This window comes from Natator depressus, chromosome 7 (assembly GCF_965152275.1).
Source record: "Natator depressus isolate rNatDep1 chromosome 7, rNatDep2.hap1, whole genome shotgun sequence".
In the NCBI taxonomy this organism is placed as follows: Eukaryota; Metazoa; Chordata; order Testudines; family Cheloniidae; genus Natator; species Natator depressus.
In genome coordinates, this window is record NC_134240.1 from 20,828,780 (window position 1) to 20,845,642 (window position 16,863).

The window sequence follows — 16,863 nt, forward strand, 5'->3', positions numbered from 1 at the left end:
AAACAGTAAATTCCTTTTGAAATGAAAACAGCTCCTTTGTTTTTGAGTCGCCTGAGCCAAGGATTTGGGGGGGGGGCAGGCAAAAGGAGGAGGAGGAGGAACAGTTGGGAGGTGGGGAGTAGTGGGATTGGAATTTGGGCCTCTGATTTCTCCAACACACCATCCTTCAGTGGTCCTTGCCGTTCATAACTTGGTCAGCAAATCTCGTGCACCCGGAAACTGGATCTGACAATGTCTTTAAAACAAAAAACCCAAACGCTCGGGCCAGATTCAATGGGCTGGAATGAAGGCCTTTCATTATGGATCCGTGTAAACTGCCTGCATGCGTTCCATCTTACGTGGTCAATGTGTTGAGCGTGGGGGAGATGCCCACATATTTAAGGAACCAGTGATTACGCCTTGGCTCTGGCTGAAACTATCCTCTTCATTATCAGGAGTGTTGTCTAGTGGTTAGAGCAGGGGAGCCTGGATGTCAGGACTCCTAGTTTCTATCCCTGGCTCTGCTGTTGTCTCACGGTGTGACACTGGGCAAGCACCAATCCTGAAAGATGCTGGGTGGGCATCTTTAACTCCCCCTGACTTCAGCAGATGCCTGCAGGCTTGGGCCCTGAATCTCTTCATAGCTTGGTTCCCCCATCTGTACAATCAGGATAATAATACTTATATCCCACCCAGGAGAGATTGTGAGGCGTAATTAATGTTTGTAAAAGCACTTTGAGATCCTTAGCTGACAGGGATCTTAAAGTGCAAAGCATTATTTTATTATTAACAGCCATGTCAGAGCGCCACACAGCTGGGGTGAGTGAATGGGTGGGAACAGTAGAAACAAATACATATGGTAGCTACCTAAGTGGCTAAGAAGGGAATTTTAAACAATAATCAGATGTTATCATAACAATATTATGTTTGTGTTTCTTTTTTTGTTTTTATTTTTTAACTCTGCCGATTGTAGGACTCTTTAGAATACAGTAGAATTCAAAAATCAGAGATGATTATATAAAGGATATTGCATTTCCTTTCCACTCACAGATGGCATCTGTCTGTCTTCTTGTCAGCCAAATGGGAAATAAAACACTGCAATTCTCACATTAGTAGGTAGAAGTGGAGAACATACTGTATGTAAGAACAGTAGAGCTAAAACTACCTTATTTTAGGAATGCATTCCTTTTGTCCTCTAGAAATTAATATAAATGAACTATCTTTTGTTGACTGGTTTATCTCACATCCTATGAATGTATGTAAATAAAACTGTACATAGATGCATATCTATATAAAATATCTTTTAATAACATATCAAAATTTGTGTAAATTGGAAACAAAAATATCTATAATGCCAGTGTACATAAGTTACAATTCTGTATATTTTCTTTTGTTCTTCATAAAATATATTTACTTTGACAATAAAATGAAAATGGAAATTTTAAATCCCTTTTGAAATGATTTTTTCCCCCAGTCATGTTTGAGAGAAGAAATTAGTTCTTGAGTTTTGTTTCACCTGGACATAACTTCTTAGGTATGGGGTGAAAGGGTGAGGCTGGAGTTGGTCCACAGTGAACTTCAGAAGCTTTTGTGATCCTGATAGGCCCAAAGTTAACTGTAGTGATGTTTGCTCTGCTTCATGTGACAGGCATAGGACCAATATTCAGCAGGGACCAGAGCTCAGAAATTATTGGGGGTCCTGAGACGTTTCTGTTCCCCCTTCTATTCTATTTAAGTTTTCATGCCATGCCTGTCAGTCACTGTGGTGCCCTCTTTGGTATCTGACTGCCATGGAACATGTTTGCAGTGCAAATGTGGTTAACGAATGAAAAGCTAACAGGGCTGAAGGCAGTGGGGGTCTAGTGGTTAGTGTGTAGAACGAGGACTCAGGGCTGCAGGGTTCTAGCCATGGCTCTGTCAATAGCTCACTGCGTGACCCAGGGCAAAGTACTGAACCACTCTATGCCTCAGTTTCCTCATCTATAAAATGGGCATAATGATACACCACAGAAATATTGCAGGGGTTTAATTATATTTATAAGATGCTAAGATGAAAGGTGCTAAAGAAGAGCCAGGGATTATTATTAGTAATAATAGTCATAGGGCTAGATTGTGAAATTAATCAGCCAGTAGGAAGATCCTGTATGACATAACACAGATTTAATTGCTAATTCACTTTGGTTTGATTTTCTTGTGAAAGCCCTATATTCAACAGAATGATACATGAGATCTGAAAGCCCTCCGTGGGTCTGGGGAGGAGGACAAATTCTGGCCTGCTTTCTACTCCTCTTTCACAGAATTGGGGCATAAAATATGCTCCTCTCACGCTCTGCACAGGAGGACACCTGTACTGCCTGGAGCCTGTCTGTCTTTTCACCATTTGAGGAGGAAATCAATGATGTATTTCCTGTCAGCATTGTGTCTGCATCTATGCAGGAACTGCTATACTTGGTCAGACCAGTGGTCCACATAGTCCAGAAACATATCCCTAGTAATGTCCAATACCAGACTAACTAGCACTTAGGGACAGTGTATGTTATTTTCCTGACTCACAGGCTACTCCACCAAAAGATACTTACATATGACCCAAGTCTTTCTATAACTTTGATGGTGGTCTTACAGAATCCTTGCATGACCAACAACAAAGCTCAAGAATGCGTCAAACCAGGTTTCGGTCACCACTGTGTGTTGTTAACTCATAAAATGTGGGAAGATCATAGTCCTAAAAGCACTAGACTGCTGGTTGCATGCAGGCTTTGAATAGTAAACATTCCCCCCTCCCATCCACTCTCTTTACAGAAGTTATATATTAAACCGGTTACTTTACATTAACAAACACAACAATCTCAACCCCATCTTCCTTGTAGCTCTGATATGAATATAACTTTGCAATCTACTCTAAAATGAACTGGAAGCAGAAATTCTTATGCCTCTGCAGTAGAAGGTGTTTAAAGCAGAACTGGAGTTATTAAAAAACCCACTATTAGAACAGAGCAAAAGTGAACATTTTTTTAACCCTAGTCTGGGTCCTGTTGCAACCTGGAATATTTTGTTTTCCATGAAATGGCATTTTCACATTTAAAAAAAAAAAGTGTATGCATTAAGAAATGTGTATGCCTGATTGTTAGGCAAACTGATATCGTTCCAAAAGAAATTTGAAAACTTTGAAATTTTTGCTCAAAAATAGGGCCATTTATGGGGTGCAAGTTGTGCCATTGTTGAGTGAAAGTTTATAATGTTTCAGGGGGTTGTCATGAAAATTGGACAATTTTTGAAAATTCCAAATGAACTTTTTGAATTTTACATAGACTTACTTGCATACATCCACCTATTGTGGACATAGGCCCTGATCCAGTAACGCATTTATGCAATATTAAACTTTGGATTCCTGAGTTGATGATAATAGGACTACCTATAGGCTTGAATTTAAACATAGGCTTACGTTCTTACGTGGATTGGGACCATAACTGGAGACACCTTAACTATGTTCCTTATTCAATAAAGCATCTCTTTTCAGCAAAACACTGAAACACGTAACCTTTATGAACATGCTTAATTCTTGTTGACTTCAGCCATCTGTAGTTGCAGTCTAGAAATATAAATAAATGACATATTGACCCTAACATAAATCTATAAGATGATGATCATGATCCCAAGGTTTGTATGTTTCTCTAAAATATTTTAATGGCCATTTTTGGTTGCTGTCATCTTAATTTCTTCAGAGTTCAGTGGAAAAAATATATTAAATGAGAGAAGGTAAGAAATAAAGTCTGATGAAGTCAAATGCAGGTGTGGCATAGGCATAATAATAAAGGGATGTTGACATTAACACACTTGACATATATCTAGTTTACCTTTGACTAAATGGAAGCTTAGAATGGTTTAGTGATTTGCCCAAGATCACACAGCAAGGCTGAGGTAGAGCTGGGAATAGAAATAAGAAGTCATGAAACTTAGTCCTCTGCTCTACCCACTGGAGCGGACCACTGACCACATGTAGATAACACACATTAGATTACAGAAGACAAAGAGTAACAGAACTTAAGGGCGGGACATCAGATAAGAGAAGGTCAGAACAGGGCACTAGATAAAGTCAGGTTGTATTGATAATTATTACAATGGGAAAAGATGCCCACGAGAGAAAAAGAACCAGTTTGCCAAGCTCCTGATTTCCTGGCTCACTACTTAGCCAGGCCACACTCACTGGGTCTGGCTCTCCTGTGACTTACTTCAGTTTTATATCAGTGTAACTCCATTGGCTTCAGCGGAATTACTCCCAATTTACACCCATGTGATGGGAGAATCAGGCCTGGTCTCAGGCTCTGATTTGGAGTGGTCAATATCCATGTGCGTCAATCCACTAGCTTCAATGGGCTGACTCGTGATTAAGGGTAGCAGAACTGACCCTTCTGGGAGGATTTCAGTATTTGTGTATATTTTTTTCTCATTACTGTGGGGACTGTCGCACACCAAGGATTGTTGCAGTCTCTCTGCTTCCTTCCCCTGGGATTTCCTGATCTACAGGGTAAGTGGTAGGAGGAGGTTGGAACGTTTCTCCTTTTCTAACATACCACTTAGACATTTAAACCAAACAAGCAGGTGACTTCAGAACAAAGCAACTGGCACTGAGCCGAGGTTAATGACTACAGTGATCTCCTTGCTGTTATGTAAGCATTCGTGTTTTGTAACACGGGAACTCAGTGGCTCCAGCTTGCTGATCCTGCCATCCCCTTCACGAGAAATAGCAAAGGTGTGGACAGGAATGTGGTTTTCCTTTTCCCACCTAACAGCACCTATTAAATCTGTCCTGTTTGGTTCACTGAGCATTACACATTGTAGTAAAATGCCAGTTGTTCTCTTATTTAGAAATACCACAGATGTGGCCCTTCTAAGGAGCACAGGCCTGATTGCTGCGGATGCTCACTGACTTCAGTGGGAGTTGTGGGCAATTAGCAACTCACAGGAGGTGCTCAGCACCTAGCTGGATCGGACCTATAAGGCCTGATCCATCTGCCATGGAAGTTAATGGGAATCTTCCCATTGCTTTTCATGGGAGCCAGAGTGGGTCCTTAATCTGTGACAACAATACTTCCCCAAGTCTATATTGTGCTCTCACTTTTTTGTGGTGAAGCTGACATGATCCCATTTAAGGTGGCCCCTCTTTTCTCTAGATAGGGCTGAATGATCTCCTTGGCGAGCATGCTGCTGACAGCTTTCATCAATGTCCCTATCCTGCTCTTAATTTTATTCTCCTAAGGAGTGTGTATGTCTTGGCCTGCATTCTGCTAAAATAGGGTCATTCGTAAGGTTTCCTATGGTTTACAACAACATTAGTAAGGTATCCTATGGTTTCGAACAACATCCGAGAAGGTTCCAGCCAGCTGGAGAAGAGGGCAAGGTTGCATCTTTCTGCTTAGTTCTGCAAGCCAAAGTATTATGTAAAACAGAAATGAAATATGTGAATGACAAGTTAACTCTTTGAAAGACTGGGAGACATAGGGCCTGATTTTCCTCTCACTTATGCCAGGGCAAATAAGAAATAATAGCTCCATGGATGTCAGCGGAGTTATCACAGTTCTGAACCTGGTATAAATGAGAGGTGAATCGGACCTGTTGTTTTTCTGGAAAAGAAAGGAGAGCAGGAGGTATGTTAACAAAAGGAGGTATTCTCCTGCCTCCTCCAACATGCACAGAGGTTTGGGCCTCATTTATACAGCAAAAAGTACCCCTGCCTTCCTATTATATAGCACTGCAAGAGGGTCCTTGGTGGAACCATCACAGCAAAACTAGATTAGACCCCAAGAGGGAGAAGAAGCTAGTGGTTAGAAATGGGGGGTTGGATGAAAGGATAACAGGGGTCTCTTCCTGATGTTGCAACTGCCTCCCTGTGTGACCTCAGGGAAGTCATTTAACTGCCCCGTGCCTCAGTTTCCCCTAGTGTTAAATGAGAATAATAGATCTGCCCCACCTATATATTATGAAGCTTAATTCATGTGTGCTTTGAGCTCCTTAGATGAAATGTGACATAGGAGTTACTATCCAGGGGTTTTTAGCACACCCCTTGACATAGTGTCTGAGCACCTACCAGCAGCGCATCTAAGTAAAAATATAAACCACTATTATTTTACCTCTCAAAATATTCCAGCCAAAATTCTCAAACCTAAGTGCCTAACGGGAGGTTCCTAAATCTCTGGCTAGGCACTGACATAAGAAAGGCATGATTTTCAAAAGCACTGGGTAGATGCAACCTTCATTGACATCACTGGGCATTGGATTGGGCTCTCAGAGTTGATATAATGTTCTGACTGGAAAGAGAAGTAGCAGGCTATTGTGCAGAAAAGACTCCAGGCATTTTATAAAACCAGCCTCCAATAAGCGCAAGAGTGCCACGGAAGCCGGATTTGGCTGCCGGAGAGCTGGCTTTTCCTGAGCATTCTAAAACTGGCAGCCAGGTCGTCGCCCACTTTTTGTTTTCTCTGATGCGTGTTCTTTTTCCAGAGACAGCGCGCCCCAGACCTTGGAGAGCAGAAATTAGATCCATTCACAGGAAGGTCCCCAGTGGCAGATAATGAGGGTAAAGTGTTTGCAAATTCAGTTATGCCAGAGAGTGGCCACAGTGGGATCAGTGCTGTTTGGAAAGGGGGCTGTGCGAGACAGAGCAGGAGTCATAGCACGTGAGCGTCAGTGTGCGCAGATTCAGAAGTTTCCCTCATTGGCTGTTTCAGAAAGGGAGCATCCAATAGGGTTTAAGCTGCTCCACTGGAAAACTTGAGAGAAGGTGATGATTCTACATGGTGAATACCTGCCCAGGATAGGGAACCTACCTGATGTGTGGAGATGTAAATTATACCTGCCGGCCCTGGCTTTTCTGTAAATGGCCTCTGAAATGGAAGAGGTGGATGATCATTTTGTCTTCCAGAAGCAACCGATGAAACATCTGCCCCCTACGATGAGGTCCATAATCAGGTCCTTGTGAGTTTTGAAGTGGGAGTCCCAGCAGCATGCTGAAAGGTGGAGGGGAAGGTCACCTGCTGAGGTTTCCTTATCGATCTCAGTGCTATTCAGGAAAGTTTAATGGAAAAAGAGGGGTGAAGGGCTTTTTTCTATCAGAAAAGAGAGTCTGTAATATGTAGCTGACAAGTATATCCGGTAAACCCTTCCTCTTCTTGTCACAGGAATGAATGAACCAACTCGAGGGGGGTCATTCACTTGCCATCTGGAATAATTTTTCTGTTCACGATGAATAACTGGTAAATAAACATGCTCTAATAACACATTTCTCCTTAAGAGTTCATGGTTTTCTTTGAATATGAGCTTCTCAAGGACTCCCAGATTGTTTGAACCAATGGTGACCCCATAGACATTATAGCTGGAAGTGTCCTGTAGATAATCCATGGGTGTATGATATATGTGACACCCATGAAATATTTAATTCAGATAAGACTGTGGCTTCCAAGCTGATAGAAACCATGTGATGCCTCAGGGGATGACCAGCAAAGTGGAGTTGGTCCTGATGGCATAAGGTTTGAAACTTGATATCTTCTGGAGCACCGTGGCGGGTGGAGTACTGTGAATCCAGAGAACTCTGAAGTCACTTTCTCCAGTTTGCTCCTGCAGTTTCATTTCATCTCAGTGGAATAAATCACTTACTCTACATTAATAATAATAATAAATAGTTGGTGGCACTTCTTTAGCATTTTTCATCTCAGGATCAAAGTGTGCTTTACAAATAGGAATGAATTAAGCCTTCCAGACCCTCTGCAGAATAAGAACTGTCTCCATTTTCAAATGGAAGAAACTCAGAGACAGAGTTTAAATGACTGCCCCACGATCACACAGAAAGCCAGTGGCAGACGTAGGAATAGATCCCAAGTGTCCTGGTTCTCTGCCCCAGGCCTGTGTCTTAGCCATTCGCCTGTACTTCTTAAAAATCACTTCGTTTTTTTTTAACTCCTCTCTGATCTTATAAATACAATTGTCTCAAGCAAAACAGAGTGTGACAGGAATAGAACTTTTTGTTCCTTGAGTTCAGATAGAGGTCTGCACTGTATATAACCATGGTATGACAAAGTCACCAAATGTGAGTTATGTTTGGCCACATTCCCAGTTGAGTGGATGAAAAAGGCTGTATTCGCTATGTCCACGTGGACGGTTTGGGGCCCCATTCATTCTTGCCCTGTGTCACAAAGGAGCCTAGGAAAGGCATAACCCATCTAAGAACTGCTCCTCCCAAATATCGCAGGACCAACTCTGCTACCTCTGCAGGAACCTGAGGAACAGAGGGGCATTCCAAGGAGGACTGGGGGAAAGACAGGGAGTAGCCAGGGTGGTCCTGCTCCCTGGCAATTCTGAGCCCCTGAAATAGCTCATAATGGCCATTGCAAGAGGGGCTCAAGTTAGCACAGGCCTCAGGGCTTCTCTACCTTATGCTAAGGGCTGCATTGGCCCCCACAGTCCCTGAACAGGGGACGCATCAACTAGCTTCCCTCCATTCCTATACCAGTGCCTATCCAAGGAATGAATCTGGCTCTTGATTTAGAATGTACATTGCACCATACAGCAGCAATAGTTTAATCTTTAATCCTACATGCGATCAAGTGAATGTGGCCGTGACCCTCAAAGGTTTACCTTGGCTAACACTGGAATCATAACTCTCTTTTCCTTACAGCTGCCATTCTCACTCTTCTAAACCATCTTTGATACTTTCTGCTGGTTGCAAGTGCCCCCACATACTTTTCTTTAAAAAAAACCTCAACTCTCTGCCCCCCCAAAACCCCAGCATTGGTCATTCATTCACTATGTCTGTGGACTAAGTTGTTATCTATTAACACAAACATTTTACTTGAGTAAGAGTTCCCGTTTTGAAAGTTAGTACAAAGGATTTCACTGGAGTCAGTCTCTGGTGGTTGGTCTGATCTTCCATTTAATCTCTGTAACTACATAAATTGTGTTAAAATTAACAAATTCCACCCTTTGTTGTGAACAATTCTAATTGCATTTTTAAGGCAGGTTTATTGGGTCAATAAATAACCAATCCATGTCTAGAGAGAGATGCTACTTAGGGCCAGATTCTTCCTCTCTTACCTATCATGAGTATTATTATTTTTTCTATTTCAGTAGTACTTAGAAACTGGAGCCTTATTTTGCTAGGTGCATAGCAAGAGACAGTTCCAGACTGCTTACAATATCACTGGACAAGACAGACAAAGGAACTTTTATTAACCCCATTTTACAGCTGGGGAATTGAGGCATACAGTGATCAAGTGACTTACTCCGGGTCACATAGATAGAACTAGGAACTGAAGTCCGAACTCCTGAGCCCCAGTTCAGTGTCTCAAACACAAGATCATCCTTCCCCTCACAGTAGCTGTCTCCATAAAGTCCCGTTAGGCAACATCATGATTCCACCTAACATAGGTGCCTAGCATGGAGGAGGATGTAAACACTTGCACATCTAGAGTTAAAGGCCACCTAAAACAGCAGCCCTTGTGCCCGAGGAAGGTACTTCTCTCCCCTAGTGCTCTTCTCACTCATTCTCTCTCCTCAGAGTCAAAGGTCTTTCACTGGTCAAAAATTTTCCATCAAATCAGGATGGTTTTGATTGTTTGCAAGATTGTGGGGTTTTGACAACATGGAGATTTCCATAGAAAATGTCTCTCTGTGTGGAAGATTTCAGGGAGGGGTGATTGTCAAAAAACTGAAAAATGATCAGTTTTCAGGGACCAAAATTTTTTTTTTTTTATTCTTGACCAAAAAAACAAAAACAAAAGAAACCCATGAAAAACTTCATAGAAAATTTTTGCTGAAAGCAGAAACAGTTCTATAGAAAATTTTCATGGCAGAAAAGATGTCAGTTCCCACTCAGCTCTACAAATAGCCCATTTCTCAGCCCGGTGGCAACAACCTCTCAGGGCAACAACATGGCAAAAGAACTTTGTCTTCAATGGACCAATTAAACTGGCTCACATCACTAAGAAAATTCCACAGAGCGCAGCAATGAAGAGTCTATCAAGGCCATTTGCATACACTGAATGAGTACAATTGGACTAAAAAGTAGCTCAAAGTCAGCTAAGTTCTCTAGGGTTTTCCAGCAGCAGAGGCAGCAAGAAGAGAACATTATAACTGAAGATTATCACTACCTGTATGATAAACAGCTTAGACACTAGTGGAAAGGAAACTCCAGCACCACAAGTAGCTTCAGGTGGTGCTGCAGATAGTCAGGGTCCTAATTAGCTTTCACATGGAGGTTGTAGTCTGCTGTCCTTCCTTGCTTTCCCTAATTCACATATGTGCTGTTCAAGTGATATTATCCTCCATTGTACCAACAAGGAAACAAATGCAGTGGTTTGCGTGGGGCACCCTTTGAACCCTAGGTAGAGTTAAAAACAGAACCCAGGTCTCTTAACACCCATCCCATAATTATTCTGCTAGACCCCAGCCCCCACACTTGATAAATGGGGCACATTTTGGAGACCGTCCCACGCAGGGCACATGTGTGTAAGGCACATACTAAAATATCTGTTCAGGATGAAATCCAAGCCTTAGGGAAGTCAATGGCAAAGCTCCTGTTGACTTTAAGGGAGGCCATAATTTCATCCTTAGTTCTTACTCAAGCAAAACTCCCATCCAAGGCTTCAGGTTATGGTCTTGTACCACAAGGCTGACCCTTTAGGGGCTGTTCAACCCAGCCCCACCTGTGACTAATCAGCTGCCTCCCAGCTGAGGCTATGAGGCCAGAGATCAGGTGATAGTTTGAAGATTCCTCATTCTCATAAAAGCCAGCGGGTAGCTCAGTTGAAGGGGGAATGCTGTAGGGGGTATGATAATCATATAGGAGTCTCTGGCTTAGGGGAAAGAACTCTGTTTATGTATGACCACCAGACAGATGGTCTGCAGAGTGTAATCCTATAGGGAGTAGATAGGCTCACACACAAGACAGTGGGTCAAGGGGAAAGGACAGGGTTGATGGTGGTGAACTTGTGTTCAATAGTTTTCTTCTGAAGAAAAAAAACTCAGTCTCTGAAGAAAAGGGAGTGGAATCCTATGGCTGGAAAATGTTCTTTGGTATGCAGGTTTGTGAGTTAGCTCAGTGGCTTACACTGTGTGTAAAGAGCAAAGCAAAGCAAAGAAGGGACCCAATGGAAATAAGTGAGGTTGGAAATCTACACCAGTGTTTGATCACCATGGGGGAGGGCATGTACTCCAGCAGTCATCAGCTTAAAGCAACAACTTCTAGGGGTCGTTGAGCAGAAATGTGACTTACCACTTTAGATTATTTGGGGTATGGGGGGGCTATTTGCACATCTGTCTGTGGCCTGATCTATAGTGCTATAAAAGTGAGAAGTTTTCCATGTGTTTTTATTTTATTATTTTTAATAAATTTCTTCTGGGAAAAAAAATGCTGGTTATATAAAGTACAGAACACCAGGCACAGCTCTGTCCAACCACATGTGCTGAAAGTCATAAACAAAACTACAAGAGTGGAATAAAAGTCTGGGGCCTCTGAACAGGAGAGATTTCTAGTACATGTCAGGGTCCAGATTTTCCTACTTACAGGCCAAACGTCACCATGACAAAATGCAATAACATAAATAAAAATAACTTCCAGATGAGATGTATGTAATGTTTTGTTTTGTTGGCATTTATGCTTATTTGGCTGCAATTCCCAACCACATTTGTTTACAGCAATCATGTAATAGTATAATAAGAAAAATACTGTTTGTTCATACTGTGTCCTTTGTCCCAAGGGACACAGGAAGTGCCATGCCATCCACTGAAAGGCAGCCTTCTCTTGGGTGGAACACGACAGTTGTTTTATAACAGTGCATGGCAACACTGCACAATAGTTTAGGATGGGAAGCAAAGAATACTATATCCAGTTCATGGGGAGGGAGGTGTTTGGCATATGTTATGTTCATGTGGGTTACACTTTTTAATTTCCTTTTATTAACAGTATATACTATCCTATTCTGGGAAGAGGTCAGTGTCTCTATTGTGGGGAGGTGGGGGGGTAGGGATAGAAAGTGGAGAGTCAATGCATCAGACAGAGTACGAGTGCACACATTTGAAATAGCTAACTATATCGAGGGAGGAAATTCAAGGAATCAAAAAGTAATTATCCAAACCAGAGTTAGATAAGGATCCAATGTTCACACCCCTACTGTTGTGAACATTTCTGTGAGATTATAACTGTGATTTATTATTTGTATTATCATAGTGCCTAGAAGCTCAAATGTATCCCACCCCTTAGATAGCATTAGAGCAGTTATACATATTTAGTTCCTTTTGTTGTGATCCTTGCTCATAAATCAATCCCTCAGACTCCTAGGTTATGCTTGATTAGAACTGTATGCTCCTCAATTGGGGGCAACATGATGGGGACAGAGTGGGTAGTGCAGTTTTCAGCAACTTTCATACAAAGAAAAATCTTCTGTCGCATTTGGCAAAGACTATGGTACTTGGGAAGATGGTTTTGGCTGTAGGAGTACTCCATGGACTGATACCTGTGAGAGCAGAATTGTTGTTTCACTTCCTAATTTCCCCCGGGTACTAAGAAGATGGGATTACATAGAATCTAGTGTATAGCAAAGAGAGAGCCCTTTTCTAACACCCTAAGGCTAAAAACAGGGCACTGACTTAGCGTGAGCGTTTCTGGTTTCCCAAAAATGTTATAAAAATGGACCAACTAGGCAATAATTCAGCTCTCTCAAGATGACAAATTAAAGGCATGATTCCTTCTGCGGGGTCATGGTCTATTGTACTGCTGGGCCTGATTCGATGCTGATTTACCCTACTGTCAATCAGGAGTCACACCATTGAAGTCAGTCGAGCTGCATCAGTGTAAAACTAGTATGAGATCAGAATCCAGCCCATTACCCTTATGGGCCCAATCCTAGCAGTTGGTGAGCAGCAAACATGTTCCTGTTTGTTGAACAAGTGCTGCCCTAGGAAGGCTGGGAGAGGTGGGAGCAGGTGTAAGAGCAGTGAACTGCTGCCATTGCTCACTTTCAGAGCTTCAGTTTACAAAGCACGTAGGGAAATGACTTTATCACAGTTAAATTTAGGCTTTAAGGGGTTGTGTTAAAGATGGTGTGAGCAGGCATCTTTCTCAGCCTGGTCTACAAACAGCCCATGCAGTCTAAGCCCAAACTGATTTCCCTCCCTGGGGTTTGGCTTTAGAAAATAGCAAGAAGATAACACAACAGCAAAGTTCAGCTCAGACTTTCTTTTCAGGCTTCACTGCTCCTAGGGTGTCTTGCTCAGGACTGTTCAGATGTACCCTAGTCTCCTCTCTCCAAAAAGTCACTCCTTTATATCCAGGTGTAGTCTGAGCCACCTGCCTCACTGAGTCAGCAAAACCCTCTTTATCTTTATCTTTTTTTCCAGAAAGATTAACACCAGCTAAAAAAGCAGGGGTGTTTCAGGCAAACATTTCCAACCTGTTGTAAGGCTGTCTGGAGTGACTCGTGACCATGAGTGCTTACCTCAGGACAGACTGTCAGAAACCAGGGCAGACACCCCAAACTGGTGGTCTGATCTATAAATAGATTTCACCAAGCCAGTGACAAATGTGAACTCCAGGATCACTATACCAATCTTACCATGGAGTCACAGAGGGTCCCCTTAGACTCTCCAGTCTATCTTGCCACCCAGACAAACTGGACTTTGTGATAAGAGGTCACTTATACCAAAAATCACATCACATTTAGGTTGCTTCCATTCCCAAGAGACCAGTAACTTTCCCCAGATCAATCAGTACTCCAGATCTTACACCAAAGACAGTGATGGCAGCCAATTCTATAGTAAACCAACTAAAAATGCATTGGCTAAGAAAAGGAAATGAGAGTGATTGAGGGATTAAAGCAGATAAAATATATGCACAGGTGAACCACAATTTGTAATTCAAAATGGTGGCAGTGATGTAATAAACTGCCAGTTTCCCAAAAGTCTTCTCAGGGTACCCAGATTATCTCTGGGGATCTCCACTTTGCATCTGGTACACTTCTCTATAAGAGTCCAAACAGTCCAGAGATGCTGGATCTTTCCTTGAATCCATACTTATAGCTGCTTCTCACAGTTACAGTCTTTGACCTCCGATCATCACACACTATGATCACGTGCTTTGAAATTAGCACTTTTCTGTTAAAGTTCTTCATTTGTATTCCACAAGGCTTCTGCGTTACTTGATGGGTTATTTAGTTACAAGGGTATCCACAATGTAAATGCTTGCTGCTACATTATAAAATGGGATACAGATAAGTGAAAGCAATGCAAGTAACATTCCACTAGTTTTCATGAAATTTAAACACCAAATACACACTTATAAATTTAACAATCACTTTGATCTGTACTAATACGCAAATGAAGTGGCCTGGGGCTCTGGAATGAACTGGCACCTGGTCTGCCAGCATCATACCTGTTACAGATGTATTTTTGATCATTTCTTTCCCTTTGTGACAGGTTCCTACTATTGTGGTGAAGATGTAAAGAATGCATGGAAAGAGGCTCTGGAATGAGCAAGCCGAGTGCTTAAAATAAGCCTCATTTAGGGTCCCTGAGAAGGGAAGCCTAAGAGTTGGCATTCAAATATTATGGTGATGAAGATGGTGCATGTGCTTAGAAAGCAAGACAGCTAGATGGATGAGGGGATGTGCCCATGCACCCGCCTTCCCACAGAAAGTAATTAGCAGTATGTATAATAATGAATATCTCCTGTATTTATGATGCAGAAGTCTTACTGAATGGGAGTCCATTGAAATAGACATAAAGTGCAGCGTAACTTTTCTATGCACTTTTAAACACCTCTTGTGCTTGACCCCAGAATGGCAGTAGTCAGTGTTGGGTGAATGATCCCTGAATATATTATATATAGATATAGATTTGCCCCAATCCTGAAGCCCCTCACTCAGAACTGGAGCTTGTAGACCTATTAGTTACAAATAGTGTTTAGTTATGAGATTTTCCCCTTTTGGGGTTGGCAAGTCATTCACATTTTCTTTGAATGTTTTTATTATTCATCAATATTTGCCAAAGAGTTTGAATGAATAATTATCAGGCCGGTGACTTCAACTATTCAGTGTCTGTTAGTGGTGGTATCCAAGTCAAATGATAGTATCTTTGCTCCCTGATCAGGTGACTGAAACATGCTGAACAGGAGGCTAACAAACAACAAAGTGGAAATAACGTTTTCAGGCAAATGATTTATGTTGAAATTTGTGAAACATTTGCCATCCACAGATCTGTGAACACTGTGACTCCACCAATAACAGCGAACCAAACTCAGCAATTTTATGTGTGAGCGTAACCTTTTTATACTATATGGCAGCTCCAGTTATACTTTGCTCAGGCAAAAACCAACGAGTCAAAGCCTTAGGGTCAGATCCTCAGTGGCCGCTCCACGCATATGCCCTAAGAGCTACTCTATCAGGGAATCCAGGACTTCCTCTGCCACCTTCCCAGCTCCTCCCACCTGACTTCCTGCTCAAGTTTTAAAGAAACAGCACATATGTCCTTCCATATGGAAAGGCGAGCTCCATGCATGAAGGCATACCCCTTGGCACAATCTAAGCCCATGTTAGGGGACAGTGGAAAATAAACATGGTTAAACCAGGGTTCCTTCACGTATTTGTAACATGCAGGGTGTTTTGTTTTTTTCTATCTGCAGTGACAGGAAGGGATCATTTTATAACATGGCTGGGCCTCCCAATTGTGTGTTACAGCCCTGTTGCATATGATTTATTTATTTATTTATTTATTTTGCAGAGACTTAATGCACAAACTCTTTGTCCATGTTGAAATCACTGAACACAGTCTTATCTCCAATTTCCTCTGGATTTGATGAACAGAGGGAGGAGAACAGGACGATGACAAGGACAATAAGAATTGGACATGATTCGATGGAGTGATGTGGGTGGGCAACAGCCTCAGAGACCCAAAAGGTTTTGCCCAGGGTCTGCTGACACTTAGTCAGAGTCACAAGGCAGACAACTGTCATATTTCCATTGAACTGAAATCTTCAGCGGGATTGGGAAAGCTGAAATGGAGTGGCAACATCTCACCACTCCCCAAGGAAAGTCTGTGCTAATGTATGCTAGAACATGAATGCTTTGTCTCCGTGATGGCACATGGCTATTCTGATGATTTCCAGTATGGATCAATAAATCACCAGACAGAATGAATGTTTAGTGTCAGGTGGTCATACACAGAAAATCAGACCTTTTGAAGAATGTTTTCTCAGGCTGGGTGCGACTTTGCTGGTAGGCTTGGAGGTAGAAGGTGGGCAGTTTTCCTCCTGGATATTTTCATTAAAAGATGGGGTGAATCAGCTCCAGAAGAGATAGGTATAATAAAAGAAATAGAGGACCAGATGTAAAGCAGCATAGCTCCTTTGATTTCAATGCATCATTGACCTCAGTGACTTATGCTGATTTACACTAGCTGAGGATCTGGCCAGGGGTGAGTGTCATCTTGCAGGTAGCTCAGCTATGACCCTCCTTACCCCACCTTTAAACTAGCAATGGGCTTGTTAAGCTGGCCAAAGCTACTGTGTTCCTACTGGCTTTTCAGAGGTGGTACTTCCTTGGGTGAAAGAAACAGCATGGGGGGTTGGGAAGGCTGCGTACCGCCAGATCTTTGAGACAGCACTGGCTGAAGATCACATTTGAGGAAAACACCCGACTGCACTGGTGGTAGGTGGGTCATTTCATCCAGCACCATCTTTAGTTCCAGTCCACTTCCATGTGCCCTGACCTCCACCAAACTCATCTGCCAACTGTTCCATGTCTTCTGGGCTCAGTGCTTAGAGGAATTAATTTCTGGAATTCATTGCCACATGATAGAGCATGGTAAAATTGAAAAAGAATTAGACATTTTTATAGATACTAA